We start from the raw sequence: 5282 nt of genomic DNA on the forward strand, positions 1-5282 counted from the left end.
TCTCTCTCTTTTTTTTTTTTTTTTTGTATTATCGCCTCCATACGATGCCATTGATACATGCCAGAGCAATGCCTTCCTCCTTGGCTGTTGTGCTTTTTATTTGACTCCTTTTGACATTCAGCTTTGCAGTAAATACTTGATGTGGTCAGTTTAGGTTGCACGGTAAACACAGAGTACCAAGTTGAAATATTCCTTCTTTCCACCCCGACACCTGTTTCCCCTCTCTCTGTCTGTAACCACGCTATTTTAAATCATTAAATGTCTATTTAGAGAAAACTGTTCCATCGTCTCCTTGCGTCATTTCGCATGTGATGTCAGTCCCGTAGAGTCATCGCTCTGACCTGTCACGGTGTCATCTGCAGGCACCTGTCTCACAGGTCAATGAGGAATGCTGAATTTAGGGAAAAAGCTCTGCAGAGAGAGAGAGAAAGAGAGACACAGAGGAGGGGGTTTCCTGTATCAGGCTTGTGGTTGTAGCTAACCCTGGATGGTTCTTTCCACCCCGTCCTGGAGGTCTTTTCAACAGTGCGACTCTTAATACCCAGAGCCCGTGTGATATCATAGGCAATTTGGGCGCCAGCACTCCGTAAACATGCAGGAGAGTTTGGGAAGGATGTGACTCAAGCTGTGGTCAATGGTTGCAGACATGCTAGAGAGCAATGCAGGATGGACCAGCACAGACTAGCTATTGTTCATGCCAAGCCAGACTGCAGTGGTCCTGGATGAGGTCATTTCTTAAGTTTGTCTTACAAGAGGACTGTGATACTTTTAATTACATGTGACTCAACTCAAAACAGGTGCTAGAAGTTGTGAATCCATGTAACTGTGACCTGAAATGCCTGATTTGTTTCATTTAGGTCTCGATTTTATCATCTTGTGTCGAGTGAGATCATTTTTTTGTTTTTTCTTTCAAACCTTTCTCAGAAGCACCTGTTTGGTTCAAAATGCCTACGCTGCAGGTGTGCCTCGTCTGGGAACAAAATATGATTCACTTTCAAAAACAAGAAGGAGCGCTGTGTTACTCCACTTTCAGTGCTCAGGATAGTCATCAAGATCAAGTTTAGTGTTAACCGCCTGTAACCAAAACATGCCAGTTGGTAATGTTATGTTCTAGTCTGCAGCTGTGTCTTTTTTTCCTCTGGACATTTTGATTTGAAGTACATGGACATTTCTCAAATAACATCTTTTAAATATTATAATAATATAGGATTTCAAGTTGAATTTTCCTCCCCAATTGAGACAACATGACCGAGGAAACAAGTCAGTTCAGTCTGTTACCTGATAGTTTTGGGACTGCATTGAGGTTTTAGAGCTTTTTTCGCTGATTTGCAGACTTTACCTTTTGAGGTAAGCGCCCATATTAGAGTTCAGTCCAGCATGTGAATTCTTGTCCTATCTAGCAGCAATCTGAATGACAGGTATGAGACTGCATGGTAATAACGCCTACTCAGACCAGATTAACGTATATCGTCTGCATCTATCTCAACCGTCTGGTGTTAGGAAAGCTCTGGTTTTGGATCAAGTCCTTCAACACAGACTAATGCTGCAAACATAATCATATAAGTATCTCTTAACTCCAAGTCATGAAATGCCCGCAGCTTGATGTGAGCATTCCCTCAGTGGGGAGCAGTCTCTGTGATACTTGGCAGAGGATGTGAATGTAGTATTTGGCACATGATGAGAAGGTTGCATTCATGAAGCAAATTCAACCTCTGAGGATGCAGAGGGGGGCCCTGACATGTTACCCTCGTGCTTTGATTGCTTGCAAAAGGCTTGGTTGCAGCAAACCATCAGTATCCTCTCTCATGTTCACAAATATTTAAAATAAATATATATGCTCTTATCTAAGACTAACCGCAGAGGTATCATAACAAGTTTCCAAAAGCTGCAGCTTCCTCATTTATGGTAGATGTGTAGTTTTAAAAAAAAAATGAAAAAATGAATTAGCTTTTATAGGACACTTTCAGTTCTTAAACACCAGTGGTAGAGGAAGTACTACGATCCTTTAAGTAGCAACACCGCTACATAAGTATACTTCATTACAACAAGTCCTGAACTTAATGTGTTATCAGAAAAATATACAGAAAAGCATTTAAAGTAAAAGCAGTCATTGGAAGTAGAATATGTCTAGTCAGTTTTATTGGGTATATTATAGATTTGATTTGATTACTGTTTTACTGTGTGAACACTTTTTAATGCTGTAGTCAGTTAAGGTGGAGCTCACTTAAAGAACTTTGTACACAGATGAGTTTACCATACAATATGACTGCATCATACTGTATATACTCACCATGTATTTGCATCTTCAAACTAACTATAGAAAGTAACTATAGCTGTTAAATAAATGTAGCAAAGTAGAAAGAAGAATATTTCCTCTCTAGCATGAAATAGAAACACTCAAAGTAAAGTTTCATTACTGCAACATTGTACTTAATCACAGTATTTAACTGTTACTATCACTATTGTGTATCTTAGCACTTTTGGTTAATGACTGAAGCACTGTGATTGTCAACTAATTTTAAAAAAAGAACTTAAAAAATAGTAAACTTTTCTTGATACACTTTTTCTTTCTCGTTTTAATTTGTTTATATAAATGTATAAATAAATGGAATGGAATGAGTTGGACTACTTTGGATAACGGTATAAATAAGTGATCTTTACTGGGTTTCAAACTAAAAAAAAAAAATCCTTAAAATGTTTAGGAAAAAATTTAATCTATAATCCCATGACAATTTGCATTCTATTGTGTTTAAACTTTATTTCATCTTGTATTCATTAATATTATAAAGTGAGTTTTATTTTCCATCCTATGTACATTTACATGATTTATGTAAATTGTATATATTTTTTGTTGCACAACACCTGGTGCTGCTTTTCTTTTGCTATACAAATAAACTTATTGAATCAAAAGATGTGAACCTTGAAGATTGTTTTTACTGCAAATATAATCACTGTTTGTATATGTAAAGAAGTCGCAGTAACCTCAAGGATTTACAGTAATGCACATATTTTGCATTTATATGAATGATTCATGACAGTTTCAGGCTAGTTTTAGTTCAGTTATGCTTGTAGCTTTGGCCTGTTGCAAAACATCAAATTATTACCCTTCTCGTACGTGCAGTATGACTATTGGAGATAAGCATGTGTGTAGAATAAAAGCTTTACCTTTCCCCTCTAAGGGTTATTTGGTTGTCGTGACAACGTTTCACTATTGTCACTGATTTTGTGGCAGATTGTCAATGGAAAATAACTATGGTTACTCAACGGTGTGATGAAGCAACAGGTAAAGTTGTGACAGCGTGGCAGTGTCAAACACAGGTGTGCCACGAGGAACCCCCGTGTTTATTCACACACACGGAACCCCGGCGCCTAGCAACAGAGGGAAATCCTCTCCTGTCACATCAGGACTCTGATCCATGTGACGTCAAAACAGGTCGTTCCCCTCCCAGGTATGCGAAGTGCCCCTATAATGGTCTGTGTGAAGTCTCAGCCTCAGTTGTGAAATACAAATAGATGATGAGTCACTTGGAGACGGTAACTGGAGAAAAGGTATTCCACTATAGCTGAGGCAGAACGCGAGCGGCTTCCTCCCACAGAAAGCTGAAATAGTTGTTACACAAGTTGGAGAAGTTGAAAAAAAAAGAGCACGAGCTTGGTGTGTGGTCCAGGCCTGCTATACAGGAAGGTATTCCTCGAGTGTAAGGATATTTCCATCCTCCTGTGTAGACTTTAGAACAATATTGGTTTAAAGAGCATATAGCTGAGTGTTCAACCGAGCTGACCTTGAGCCCCTTTAGTGTCTACAACCTTAACAGATAGTATGCTGAGACAGCTTCGTGCAGTACATGACAGCTCACACAGCCTCATCACAGCATGTCAGTTTGTTGCAGTGTCACGGGGTGAAAGTGCACTTTAGGGTAAACATTTCACACTGTTGCTATATTTACTTCCCATTAAGAGATCCCGTGTAACAAGTGTTTTGTTTTAATTTTGCCTTGGAAACTGACTGACTCAGCAGTGCAGTTCAAAATCCGAAAGATCAGCAAGTACAGTAGACCATGCCTTGGTCATGTCTTAATATACAGAGCAAATGATCATCAGCTACTAGAGCAAAGGCCTCTAACTTATATTTTCTTTTTGTATGTGAAACACTGAATACTTTCACTTTCTCAGTCCACTAAAAGTCCTCCAAATATGACAAATGGTCTCTGCTATAAATCCATAATCTGTGATAAGGAGTCAAAAGTAGACGTTGGTTCATTTTAAAGCTACTAATATTGATTATTTGAATTGTGAATATTTATTATTTTCTTGACTCATAGATTAATCAAAGCTTCTAAGGATCCAAGTTAACTTCAAATTGCTTGTTTTGTCGAATCAATAAAGATAAATGCTGAAGCAAGTATGAAAATAATTACTGATGAATTTTCTGTTGATTTCTTTTATCAAATTCAGCTCTACTTTATTTTAAGGGTCAAAAGCCAAAAACAACTTGGAACCACTAATTCAGTATCTAAAATGATCTATCTAATGAATCATTTGTGGATATACTCACCTAACACTTTATTGCAATCTAATACAATCCAATACAACAGCTCTGCCATAACTTTTTTTTTGTTTGCCCTCCTCATCTATATTAATGATGTGGACAAAATATTAGGAACACTTCAATATAGCGCACTCCCGTACACCAACACTCACTCCCGACCTCAGTCATAAACATAAAGTAGATTTATCACCTTTGTGACAATGTCAACAAAAACTGAAAACATTCGTAAAAGTAGAATTTATGGCTGAGCTGTTGTAGTGGATTGCTTTAGATTGCACCGGTGCAGCTAATAAATTGCTGAGTGAGATTATTTGTTCAAATAACTCGCTGTTAAAGGACAGGTGTGATATTTTAGAAACAGGTAAACTAGCCTCCTCCCTAGTTGTCAACTCAGCTTGTATAGTTGCCAGTTCATTATGGTGAAGCCAACCAGGAACAAAAAAAAGAAGTTGTACACTTCTTCTATATAACTGTGCTAGAACCCAGTATCCTAAACTCACTACAATATACTGTATAAGGCTGCTGGTTGTTGCTAATTAGCTTAGCTTCTCAGACTGGTGTCTAAAACTGAGTCAGGCTAACTGTTCCCATTGTTTTCCATCTTTATGCTAAGCTAAGCTAACTCACTGCTTTCTGTAACCTAATATTTACCAAACAAACATCAAAGTGTGTATTGATCGTCTCATTTAATTCTCATCACCAAAGCAAATAAGCGTGTTTCCTAAAAATGTCA

The sequence above is a fragment of the Scomber japonicus genome, chromosome 12 (assembly GCF_027409825.1).
Source record: "Scomber japonicus isolate fScoJap1 chromosome 12, fScoJap1.pri, whole genome shotgun sequence".
NCBI lineage: Eukaryota > Metazoa > Chordata > Actinopteri > Scombriformes > Scombridae > Scomber > Scomber japonicus.